This window comes from Coenobita brevimanus, chromosome 15 (assembly GCF_032717465.1).
Source record: "Coenobita brevimanus isolate Jiangsu-jjx chromosome 15, ASM3271746v2, whole genome shotgun sequence".
Classification (NCBI taxonomy): domain Eukaryota; kingdom Metazoa; phylum Arthropoda; class Malacostraca; order Decapoda; family Coenobitidae; genus Coenobita; species Coenobita brevimanus.
In genome coordinates, this window is record NC_136968.1 from 31210186 (window position 1) to 31224222 (window position 14037).

At 40.4% G+C, this 14037-nt stretch overlaps 1 long non-coding RNA gene across 1 annotated transcript in view; it reads left to right on the forward strand.

The window, feature by feature from the left end:
• Positions 1–668: 668 nt before the first annotated feature.
• LOC145390621 (uncharacterized) overlaps positions 669–14037 on the forward strand; it is a 26916-nt gene continuing 13547 nt past the window's right edge. The window contains exons 1-2 of the long non-coding RNA XR_013895699.1: positions 669–721; positions 8095–8223. This is a non-coding gene — a long non-coding RNA (uncharacterized LOC145390621). The remainder of the gene's footprint in view (positions 722–8094; positions 8224–14037) is intronic.

Consider the following 14037-nt stretch of genomic DNA (forward strand, 5'->3'; position numbering starts at 1 on the left):
GTGGCTCGGGGCCCTTGTGCGCCTCCCCGTGGCCTCCTCCTGGGGTGGATGTCTCGCCCTCCCCGGGGTCTCCTCCTGGGGTGGGTATTTCACTTAGTTTCCTGTAAACCAGAGAACCATTTACTGCTTTGGGTGGCAACCAAATGACCTGGTGGTTTAACTAGTGGAAATTGCTCCAACTGGACTGAGTCTATAAGGGTTTCCAAGTGCATGATCGCCCTCGACGTGAAGTAGCCCGGGCTCTTATGCTTGTGGTGGACCAAAAAAGGACTGGATGATGAATAGATGAAGAGGGGATGAAAAATAGTTTAGGAATTTTGAGAATCAGTTATTGAGAACTCGGACTAGGGTGATTTGGGTTGCGATATTTTCCACTGAGTTTTATAGGGCACAGTGGGTGTTTTGGCAACACTGGCCACCAAGTTAGCGCTTTTCGCTAGATCTAAATATATTCGTTCCATTTATATAGCATTATTTACGTCTAGCGATAATCTATATTATACATTTTTATCTGTAATCTAGAGATTTTAGTAGTTTTTATTGATCTTATGAAAAGTTTTATTTTTAGCGATTCTAGTTGTTTTCGAGCGAGTTTAGCTTTTTCGTGAATTTGGATTTGGCAACGTACTCAATGACACTGAGGAGTGCACGTTGTGTTGCAGCATGACATAACCATATCAGGGATTGTACCGAGGACCGTATCGGCTGATTATTCCATCTGGTATGTGTGAACCATCATACACGTCGCGTTTGTTAAAATTATCGATGTCATTTTTTGTAGCTGAAATAGGATGAGCCCAACTTTAATTCCGGATGGGATTTTGAGAGCTGTGGCATCCCCTATTTCATGGTTATTATTATTATTATTTTTTTTTTTGGGGGGGGCCACTTTTATACTTTCTTAAATGCATTGAGCTCATAAGTTTGATAAATGGCTCTGTTTATATGCCGATGGTTATCCTTGCAAAAGGCGACCTTTTTTGAGTGTGGGAAGTGATGGACCTTTGGCACTTTATCTTGTCTGATTTGTTAGTATTTTGTCTTATTCCCGCCAGATACCCAACAAAATTGATATTCTTATGGTTATGCTTCGTGGTTAAATCAGTTAGGTTAGAGAGTAAATATGTTCGACGGTTATTCTACCAGTTTTCTTAAAACCAACGTTCTTAACCAAAGTAATTTTAGCACTACGGTAGGTACATTGCAGGTATTCAGCATTTCATATTTGACAGAAGAAATAAAACAATCAAAATATACCTACATTGTGATATTAAGTAAAGCCACCTGAACAACAACAGCAATGGTGTGTTTACTATCAACTGAACCCACTTAGTGAATGTGTCAGTGCTCCACACACACACACATGTACGCAATTACCATACACGTCCACGGATACCTGTCTAGGAAGGCTTGTCACCAAACTGAGGGGGTGAAGCCTCTCCAGACTCCTCCCCCAGTTAGGCTAATAGTGGATGCCCAACCAGGGGCTTTATCCATCAGATCCCCCAGTGAACCTAACCTACGTAACAGCATGCAAACTAAAATATGCATTGCATGACACTTGTGCCAAAACAGCATCATGCATTAAGAGCATTGATTAATCCCAGTGCAGTCTCACAGCCATTCGATGGTGAAAGTAGGTGTGAGTCTGAAGCAAGTCTTGACATACAGTACATCACACAGGAGACATCCATTAAAATACAATGAGATGGAGAGATGGAATGGAAAGGTATATGAGAGAGGGGTGTGAGCTGGGAATAGGGCAGTGAAATGACGGGGGACAGGGCAACATGGAGGCCGTTTGTTTGTGGCCACCCCTTATGGGATTAAGGCATCTGGCAATAGATGGATAGATAGATAGCAAAACTGCTTGGTGATTAAACTAAATAACTTGATATTCCATAAAATATAAGATCTGTCTATCTATAGGCAGATGCCATAATTCTATAAGGGGTGACCATTTGTCTTTGAGTTACATCATTTTAAAGGGAGCAGCACTAGCCCTCTGTCAGCCCACTTGTTGACATATAGGTAACGTGTGGGTTGGTTATATGGTTACCACCCAGTGTTATAAATGGTTTTATGGCTTACAGGAAACCATCTGCTTGTAACTCAGTGTCAAGCCACCCGAGAATGAAAGGAGGGTAATAAAAAGTGACAGGAAAGATGTGAGAAATGGGAAGAGAGGGCAGAAATAGAAAAAGAATGAAAAAAGTGAAGGAAGAAGTAGGCAGTATTACATCAAGTGAGTGAATGATGGTCGCCACCACCTACCACAAAAATATGAGATAAGCGCAGCATTATGTACAATAATCAATCTATTTATTGCCATATGCTTTAATCGTTCAAGGGGTGGCCACAAACAAATCACCTCCCTGTCACCCTCTCCTTTGCCATTTCACTGTCCTCCCGCTCAGCTCACCCCCCCCTCTCTTTTATACCTCTACTTTCTGTCCCTCCACCTCATCCTCAGCCTCCCTCTCCCTGTCCCCCCCTCCACCTCTCCATTCCACCATTCCATCTCATCCTCAGCCTTCCCCTTCCTCTCCCCTTCTCCACCTCACTCACATACACTTTCCTCGTTAGTCTCTTGCTCTCCATCCTCCCCACATGGCCAAACCACCTCAGTGTATTTCTCCTGACGCTTTCTATCACATCCACACCACAAATTTCCTCATTTGTCAGTCTGTCTTTCCATGTGACTCCACATGCTCTTCTCAAATAACTCATTTCCACTGCTCTCACTCTTGACTTGTGTCCTTCCAACAAGATCCAAGCTTCACTTCTGTAAGGTACATTAAGCGTTTGCATCACAATACCAGTGCTATTATGTAGCAACCTTTTTACTTCCATGCTCAATTCCCAATTTCTTACCACTGCTTTCAAAGAACCAGCGACCATTCTTCCTTGTTGTACCCTTTCAAGTACTTCATCCTCCAAACTTCCATCCTAACTCATGACACTACCCAAGTACCATTACTTAAATGCACTCACATTTTCCATTTCCTCATCATCCAAACTTACTGTACATTCAGTGACTTCATTTCTCTCCAAGACCATAACTTTACTCTTCCCTACATTTACCTTTGAATTCTGTTTCTTACACATTCTCCCAAACTTATTCATCAACCCTTGCTGTTTCCCTTTATACTTAACAGTACAATATCATTTACCAACAACAGTACAGGAAGTTTCCAGATGCTGCCTTCTCTCATTAGGGCTGCTACAGCATCCACTGCCCTACCTTGTATCTCCGTTATATCCCCATCCATATACAGAACGAACAATAATGGAACCTCTTACTTATGAACATTTTTTTAAAACCTACTACGTATGCTAATCATTTTCATTTTCGTTTTTTAAAGTCTCCAATATGTTTGCATGTGTCAGCCTTAGTCATGTAATAGCGGCTTTCCATACTGCTTAAGCCCTAGCAGCCACCCTATTCAGTCCCTTATCCATGAGGTCATGCTCAGTGACCTCATCCCAGGTCTTTTTCGGTCTACCTCTTGCAGCCCTACCCCTAATGTTAACACTTCTCACTTTCCTCACCCAATTGTCATCCCCCATCCTCTCCACATGCCCAGACCACTTCAATCTGCCCCTCCTCATCACAACACCAGTACACTCCAGTCCCATCCTATCTCTTAACTCTTCCATCATAAACCTATCCATCCCCAGGCCTCGCACTTAAGGACGCATTGCACATCCACCTAATCATTGTCATTTCTGTTTGTTTGAGCCCGCGAATATCCTTTTCCTTTACTGCCTAGGTCACACTACCATACAGCATTACACTCCTAACACATGCGCATACAAAGATCCTTTAACGTGGAGGGAGAGCCCTCAGTGTCAGATACAACAGCTCCCTGAACTTTTTCCAGCCACTCCTCACTGTAGCCAGAGAGCTAGCTCCAGCTTCACCTCCAGCACGTAACATGTTTCCCTGATAACAAAACTCTTCCACATACCCAAGAGACTCGCTAGCAAGATCAGCCCTCTTACATCCGACAATCTCCACATGCTTTCCCCAACACACTGCACACATGAAATCAGCATTATCTGGCGGTGTACCGCTAATACCACTACGTCTGTTGTGCTTCCACTTATCACAAACAATGAACAAGATGGAATTATTTCCCATGCCTTTGTGGCAGATCGCACATGGCCACTCTCCCTCCTGTTTGACAGTACTGCCACCAGCCCTAGGTACCATCACCTTTGTTTTTTCTGCATTTACTCTCAAGCCCTTGTGTCCCATACCATCTCTCTGCTTCCTAAATCTTTCCTTCGCCTCCCTTTCATTCTCTGCAATCAACACCAAATCATCGGCATACAACGTCTCCCACGGGAGTCCATTTCTGAAGTCACATGAGAGGGCTTCAAGTACCATGATAAACAACAAGGGCCTCAGAACTGACCCCCTAATGCAGACCAACATTCACAGAAAACTCATCACTCAAATCTCCATTCACTCTTACCTGGATGCAAGCACATACGTACGTAGCCACACCCACCTTGGCCAGCCACTCCTCGATCCCAAACTTTCTCATTGCCCACATTACCACCTCAAGGGACTGTCAAAGGCCTTCTTCAAGTCAACAAAAACAAAGTAATCCATAAAAAATAACAAAAGATCCTGGACACACTTCATTCCAAGTGGAAATTTGGAAATATTGCATCACTGTGGTACATATTATTGATTGTACATTAGTTAGGTTTTGTTTTGTATGGTAACTGTACTTTAGGTAGAATATTGCAGCATTTTGTTCGGTTTTTCTTGGGTAAATAATTTCATACACATTCATACAAAGTTTCAAGTTCAGGAAAACAGTCTCATTTGTGTAGCCAGGTGTGTAGCATTGGGACAACTTAAGTACTGTCACACCGTCAAGATGGCTTCCACAGAGGTGTAAGTTGCCCTGCCAGTCATGAACTATCTGTCATTAGTTCCAGAGAATTATTTCATGAGTATTACTGCTGAAATTTAAAACCTACATTGAGCTATTGCACACCATATTACTTCCGTTATTTGCAGATTTCTCAGGCAAAACTTGTCCCTTCTCTGCAGGACAATCAGTCTGTTACTGTTCACAGTAATGGCCAATCAAGCTGTACCAGGTTCTATAGATTGTTATTTTCCAGTGCTATTAGCTAGTAATAGTGTCCCAAAGCATTAAGGTACCGGTAAATTTACAAATCTCAACAGTGTGACTGTTCATTCCACATTCTTATCTGTTCAGGACGCTTCATAGTACCTTTTCTTTAGTGATTTATTTACCATACTACACATTAATATTCTTCTATTTGTTTTTCCCATATTATGCATTAATTTTCTCTTATATGTTTCATCACACTACACATTACATTTCTCTGCTATGTTTTGTCATATCTACTACACATTACTTTTCCCTGCTATGTTTTGTCTTACTACACATTACTTTTCCCAGATATGTTTTGTCATACTACACATTACTTTTCCCAGATATGTTTTGTCATACTACACATTACTTTTCCCAGATATGTTTTGTCATACTACACATTACTTTTCCCTGCTATGTTTTGTCATACTACACATTACTTTTCCCTGCTATGTTTTGTCATACTACACATTACTTTTCCCTGATATGTTTTGTGATACTACACATTACTTTTCCCTGCTATGTTTTGTCATACTACACATTACTTTTCCCTGCTATGTTTTGTCATACTACGCATTACTTTTCCCTGCTATGTTTTGTCATGCTACACATTACTTTTCCCTGCTATGTTTTGTCATACTACACATTACTTTTCCTTGCTATGTTTTGTCATAATGCATACTAATTTTCTGTATGTACTGTCATTACAGTAGCTACACAATAATTTTCCCTGATAAGTTTTGTCATACTACAGATTAATTTTCCCAGATAAGTGGTCTGTTCTGAAAGTATCCAACCTTAGGCTCTAAAAAAATAAAGAGCTACCTGTACCAGGTAACATGTTGAGCTTACACACCAATCCTGCTTAAAATAGGTCCCTTCTGACGACACACACAGCCCAGCACTCTTTGCACTGCTTGAAACATTTTTCAGAGTTGGTTTTCGATACCTCCTGTAGGTGCTTCGTCGCATTTGTCACGATCTCTTCTCTCTCAAACTGGGACCCCTTCATTGGAGTTTTGAGCTTTGGGAATAACCAAAAGTCACATGGAGCCTTGTCTGGTGAGTAGGGAGCCTGCCGAACCTGCGGGATGTTGTGTTTGGCCAAAAATTCCTGAATCAGTTGAGAAGAATAGGCAGGGGTGTTGTCATGGTGCAGATTCTAACTTGCTGCTTTTCAAAGGTCTGGTCTGTTCCGCCAAACTGCGTCATGAAGGTGACGGATAATGTCAAGGTAGTAATGTTTGTTGACAGTCTGGCCTTCTGGTGTGTATTTGTGAGGCACAACACCACGATAGGGAAAAAAAAAAAAATGTCAACATGCGAGTGCATTTCACCTTGCTGCGGACCTATCTTGCTTTTTTTGGCCGAGGCGACCCTGCATGCTTCCACTTGGACAACTGTGCTGCGGTTTCTGGGTCATACCAGTACACCCAAGTCTGATCACCAGTGATAACAGTCATCAGAAAGTGTGTATTGCAATTTGCACACTCCAACATGTCTTGAGCAATGTTCACCCAAGAGAAGAGATCAAGACAAATGTGACAAAGCACCTGCTGGAGATACTGAAAACCAACTGTGGAAAGAGTGCTGGACTACATGTGTCAAGTCTGAAGGAGCCAACTTTGAAGGGGATTAGTATCCTTGCCCAACAGGTTAGTTATTTACTTTTTTAGAGCCTAAGATCGGAGACTTTCTGAACGGACCTCGTATGTTTTGCCATACTAAACATTAATGTTCTGTGGTACAGTATGTTGTGCCATACTACATACTAATTTTCTAATGTGTGTTTTACCATACTGCACATTAATTTTGCCCTCTTGCATTATTTATTTCATTCAGACATTATATAATTTGCATATAGAACTTGAACGAATACTAATATGCCATGCCCAGAAATAAGAAGTGTTTGTGAGCTTCCTTTGCTGATCAGAATCCAGGCCACTTTAACTGGGGACAGGAAGCAGTGCACCCACTCATCAACTCAGTCATTATTTAACCCACTGAGCCCTGGGATGTCTTTTTCAATTTGTTCATCCCTTAACGGTTTTATTGAGCCTAGAGGTAGCATTTTTGAACTGCAAGGGTTAGATATAGCTTTAAAGTATCCCTTCAGTATAAGTGGCCTTTCCTAAGCTGAATAAAATCATCAGGTAAGAAGAAGAATAAACATATGAGGACATCACTTGTATTGTTTTCAAAGGGGTAAAATTTTGAATTGTGTCATAAGATTACATAAAGCCTCCACCTCAGAGTTCATCAAAAAAGGGAACTTTAAAGTGAAAAATGTATGATCAGTTGAAACTCACAGTAGGTAATTGTTTTTTGAATGTACTGTAATAAGTATTATATGTGTGAGTTTAATTAGCTCCAGTGTGAGTGTAATTTGGATTATATCCAGCTCTAGTGTGGGTGTAGTTTGGATTAAATCAGGCTCCAGTGTGAGTGTAATTCAGATCATGTCTCTTAGCCTCAGTTATGACTTCATTTTCTTAATAACTTGAAGTACAGTACTGTTCATTACAGATAATTATCATTATTCATCTCCATATCTATAGCCATTGCCATAATCCTATAAGGAGTGGCTGTTTGTCTTTGAGGTAGTTGTTTTATGGGGAGGGTCACTAACCATTTGCCAGTCCACTTGTTGACATGTAGGGAACACATATGGTTTGGTTTTATAGTTACCATCCAGTGTTGTAAAAGGTTTCCTAACTTACAGGAAGCCATTAGGCTTGTCACTCAGTGTAAAACCACCTGAAAAGGAAAGAAGAGTAATAAAAAGCAATAGGAAAGATGGGGGAAATAGGAAAAGAGGAAGGCAGACACAGAAAAAGGATGATAAAGATAGTGGAAGAAGTAGGCAGCACTACATCAAGTGAGTGAATGATGGTTGCTACCAACTACCATTCATGAACATATTGACTCTATAAATGTGTATGGTGTATTGCAGGTGAGAGATAAGAGAGCAGGTGAAGAGTTCACAAGGCCATCAGCAGTGAGTGTATGATGGGAGATGGTGTGGCCTGTGCTGCTCCTCCAGGCACTGTATGCACAGACTGATCTACAGTGCATGCATGAGGTAGATAACTTTATAGCTTAATTGGCTAAGTTAATTTCCATCACATGGGTACCTCACTATGCTGTTGGTTTACTATTGGAAAAACAATCAGATAATGATAGATCATATACTGTATCAGTCACTATCAAGTAAGTGAAAATGATGATTGTACATTGAACAGGTGTTTTGTAGATCATTGTAGTTGTTGTATAGGCGAAAATGGCAAGTTTATCATTAACCCGCCCCATCCCGACCACTTTTCCACCACTGTCTCCCCCCAATCCTGACCATTTTTGGAAAATTTTTTGTTTTGACTCAAACCTCCGCTTTTGGTGAGAAACATTGAAAATTCATAGAGAAATCGCTCACCTGAGGTTTAAAATACCCTTACAGGGTTTTCTATCAGGCTGGCTGCAAGAAAACGAGTTCTATGGGAGGATAACTATTCCACACCACTCATAAATGGTATTTATTTATTTATTTGGTACGAATTTATATGTAGTACGAGAGTATATTGGTTTCAAACGGTAAAATAGGCATTATAAGCATTGTTTCACTCACTAACTCATCACCATTCTGACCTTTTTTTGCCATATTACCTGATCATCATTTCTGACTGTTTCTTCCTCTAATGTTTGTCCTCCACATTGTCATTGATTGGGGAATCACTCTGGCCCTGAATTTCGTACCGTGGTATGACATGGCTTTACTGGCCAGGTCACTGATAACAGGTGAATTGCTGAGAAAAGGGCATTCAGGGGGGGGAGGAGGTCATGCTGGGTAAGGCATTGTCCCTGGATTGGCAGTGACAAAACGTGTGGACGTTAATTCACGTCGACGGGATGCGGCTGGTTAAAAAAAAAAAAAAGTGTACTAAAATGTTAAGACTACATAAGCAAATGATTGCATAGCCGTTCATATAGCAGGGTTGAGTGTATTTTTACTTAAACTAATGATTGATTTGAGAAGTTAATTCACTTAAGATTACTTCTCTCAGACTGTTTTACTTTTCAGCAGTTTTACTATACAACTGGGTCCTTCCATCATGAGCAACGTTACATCAGAGACAAGTTACTGATCTACTCTCACTTGTATTTTCTTATGTAGGCAATATAAATAACTGCCATTTGCAAGGTATAGTACCAACACCACACACTACAGTATGCCATAATCAGATTATTTATATGTTTGTATTCTGATTTTATATAGATTTTTAAAAGTGGCTTGAGAAACATTACCGCGACGCTACCCCACCTTTTACTTTGCATGATTATTTTCAATCTCTTTGATTTTACTGGTTCAGTCAAGAAGTGTTTTATATCAGTAATATGTCAATGTATGAGGATCATAACCTTACCCAGCATACTCTATTTCTCCTAAGAATTTTGCTACTGTTAAGGAAAATGTGACCATGAGACACTTTACAGGAAAAGTGAGAACCGTTACTTGTGCAATTTTTGTTTTTCATATAAATCATTTCTTATGAAGGTTACAGTAATTGTAAGTATCACAAAACAATGTAAATCATGTATTAATGTGAAACACATGATAGATTAACCAAAACATGATTCTTGTAAAGCAGGGTTAGGGGTGATGCAGCGGAAAAGAACAGTGTAATTTTGAATATTATGAACGTAACTTACCTTATAACATGTAGGTAACCCTACAGCCAGTAATTGATGTGAAAGTTACATGATAAGCTTGCCTGTATATCACTCCAGTGATATAAACAACACAAAAATTAAAGGTCAACTATTTGCTCATCGAAGATGGAAAATTCATCCTTTTAGACTAATTGATTGAGGAAGGAAAGTTCACCCCTTTGAATGTGTGTATCATTTTTGACACATGAGGAGTTGGCAATACCTGCACAACCATATCCTCTTAGATCTCGTCTCTGTCCGGGTTGTCAGGAAAATGAAACTGGCTATCACCCATTCTGTCAGTGCCTCTCGTTCTTAAATAATTAACTTCGAACATCCCTGGCTCCGGATCTGATTCTACCACTGCAACATAATGCTTTGACAACTTCTTGGTAGTGTAATGAACTAGTACATAGTTACCTGGGGATGGTTTTCGTGTTGTCTCAATATCAGTAGTACTCTGTGACTCAGGCTGGGACATGAATGAGTCTGACATTTCTGCAAGAGATGGTGTACTTTCCCTGTCACTGCTAGTACTGGCGTCAGATTGTGGGTCATAGCCAGTCTCCAGAAGACAACACTGCTTAAAAGGTGATTGGTCTGCAGTCAAATGATACATTGCTACTTTATAGTGGCCAAGAGGTTTTACTGACCTGCACTGCTGAATGGATTTTGCTGCCTTACATTTTTTCCAGATCTCTACATATTTTGACTTCTCAATGTTTATATATTCAGTAGACACATACATTAGTTCAGTTTTATCTGTTATTTGTCAGCCTCCTCATAAAATTCTACAGCAGACCTTACTGTACAGCGACCTTGCAAAACTCGCCTGTAGACATTCCATTTTAGTAAAGCCCCAGTCCCATCATGAGGGCCCTTGCCATGATAACTTTCTTGAAAGTTCCATTCAGCAGTGCAGTTGTGGATGTCTTTGTAAAAAGTTAGAGCTGCCATAGAGTACCTATTCTTGAAGTGGGCTGCTGTCCCATCAGTCCACAGTGATACTTGTGTAAAATGATTACCAGCAGAATTCAAATAATCAAAAAAGCATTAAACACCTGAACTTCAAGGCTAGACTGTGAGGCTGTATTTGAAATTACTGCATATGGCTTTAGAGTGAGTTTTACGCCAGGTACCCCTTTTTTGGATAAGGGCTAAGGCGTTGCCCCTGGGTAGAGGACTTTGGTTTGGAGCGTGTAGCATTTTATGACCGGATGCCCTTCCTGATGTCTACCAATGACCCTTGGGTGGATTCGATCCTCTAACCCTTCGGTCAGAGCGGAGCGCTCTAACCCACTGAGCCACGGCTGCTACAACATATGGCTTTGTAGCCATACTGAATTACTAAATTAAACACAGGGGTTTTATCATTGGACTTCAGTGCAGCTACTTTGATTTTTTGTTCAAAGGTGTGCATGAGAAACGTTACATCATTTTCTGGTAACGTTCCTCACAGTGGGCATGTAACGTGTGTGACGCACCATATAGCTTACCAGGGTTTGTTTCAAAGTATCCAAACGTTACGTTATTAAGGCCTTGGGATACCTATTTATAATATACAGTAAAGTTATGTTGGTATTCTCCAGTTTGTTAGCTGTGTATGGGAAAAATTGGAAAAAAACTTGAGACATGTTACTCCTGAAATACTTCCATTTAAAGGTCATGCTACATTCTGACCACAACATATATGTAAACAACTGTAGTGTCAATCACAACTCAGATGTATTTTCAATAAAACACAGTATCAGCATTCCAAACAATAACATACTCTGGTCAATGATGTTATGAAAATTCCTAAATTCAGCATTGATTTTTCTTTGGTGACATGACAGTTTTTTATGCAGCACCCTTAGTTGACAGTTTAGGCTCTTTTCCTCTTCAGATTTATAAAATTCAATGATTAAGCTTTAGAATGATGTATAATTTATATACTTTTAAGCAGTTCTGATTTTGACACAAAAGGTTGACATCTTCGTGGAATGACCCAGCTTTTTCTGGTGAGATGAAAATATTACTTTAGGGAATTTCATTGTTGATAAATATCATAAACCAATTATTTTATTTCTCTAATTTTGATGTCGAGTGACGTGGTATTGACATGATTATTAGTAATGTGCATACTTTGTTACCATTAATTGATGGCAAATTGATTTGTTTGTGACAGATTTTGATTAGCCTCAGTATAAGCCCCCAGTCTCCCCCACACGCATACTCAGTACAAATAGGTATGAACCAACACATCTTCTAATGAGTAGTTTCAGCAAGAAATATCCCCAGTTAAGAACTACACTATATCTCATTCAATCAGATTATAGTAGCCGCGGCGAGAAATGAACGCTGTGGTGGGGCAGCCGGTCATCCGGTGATTCCCCCACTGTAGCCATATCCACATGTCACCGACCATAGAGGTAGGATGTCACCGACCATCGGCCACCGCTGCAGCCCCGCTCCATGATCCTTACCCTGTGTCTCTGGCTTTCTCTTTCTCTCTCGGTTTCTATATAAACTGCTGTATTTCCGAAACTAATTATGAAATTATTATGACTTTTGTTCCACACCACCACTGAGGTAAAAATCAAGGAGAGTTTTCTGTATAAAGGTTTCCCCCCCCTTGTCTGAGGGCAGGTCAGTTCTGGCGAGTGTATAATTATAGGTCAGGCGGAGGTATCGGCAAGGCCGCACTCCCCCGCTCATATGCCACATTTAGGAGGCGGGGGAAACCATTATACAGAAAACTCTCCTTGATTTTTACCTCAAAGGTGGTGTGGAACAAAAGTCATAATAATTTCATAATTAGTTTCGGAAATACACCAGTTTATATAGAAACCGAGAGAGAAAGAGAAAGCCAGAGACACAGGGTAAGGATCATGGAGCGGGGCTGCAGCGGTGGCCGATGGTCGGTGACATGTAGATATGGCTACAGTGGGGGAATCCCCGGTCATACCGGCTGCCCCACCACAGCGTTCATTTCTCGCTGCGGCTACTATAGTCCTTTGACTCCTAGGATTGATTTCATTGTTTCTTGCTAATGGGGTGCTTTCAAAGCTAGTATTCCGCTAGATGGCTCTACTGTTGCAGTAAACACATTCCCCGCGCTGTTTAAAAAGCATATTTTTCTTTGTTAAATATCTATACTGTTGTGTGAAAATGTTTTTCATTCATTCATTGCCAGACACCATGTATCCCAAACGGGGTGGCCAAGGGCTTAGAGTTAATTGTTTTACAGGGAGGGGCACTAATCCTCCACCAACCCCACTTGAGGCATTATATGTTGTGAAATGTGCTATACTGTACTGTGTCACCTAAGAGTTTCTCAACAGTTTTAGTAGACTCTTTGTGACTCGTTGAATTTAACGTGATAGATGTGCCGAAATATAAATAATACAAATAGAACACGTATATATAACGTATCGTGAAGTGTTTATATTTATCATAAATGGAAATTAAAATATCACTGATGGCATGTGATGGCAACCTGTCCTTCCAGTGACCCTATATTATTTAATTTCTGCTACATTTAGTGCAAATTTGGTTCTTAATACATTGTCTGTTCAGACTGTAAAGTACGCCTAGTGGGTATCTAGACTCATCCAGTTTCTATGTGGGCAGAAATTTAATGCTGAGTAAATACTGGCATTCAACATTTTGCTCGCTTCCTTCACGCATGCACACCACAAGACAGTCCCGTGTTTAAGTTTTTTCACGAGGGATGTCAAGTTTCCATGAAAAATTTTATTTTGATGGCATGTAATGTCACGTATTCACTAAGAGTAGAAACGAGCTATGTTCAAAACATTCGTCATTGGTTCATAAGTGACTATGTATAGGCAGTGTGTTTCACTGAGCGATATCTTTGTGTAATTGTCATTCCCACATCTTGCCTCTCTAGCTGTTAACTAAGCTACGCCCATTTCTCATGTCCCTGTACCCGACGTTGGTTACATTACTGTCGTAAATGGACACACCCACAAACACACATAGTTCAGTAATGTGAGTTCCTGACTGTTGAGCTGAGAGAGAGAGAGAGACCTTCCCCTGCAGCTTCCTTTCACCATGAGTGAGTCATATTCATATGTATCATTGTAGCTTTTTGTAAATAAAGTGTTACAGTGAAGTTTTGTCTTTTTCTGTTGAGACCTAGTGGTTATTTTAATTTTTACATTTCACCAAGTGCCTACCAAATAAATAC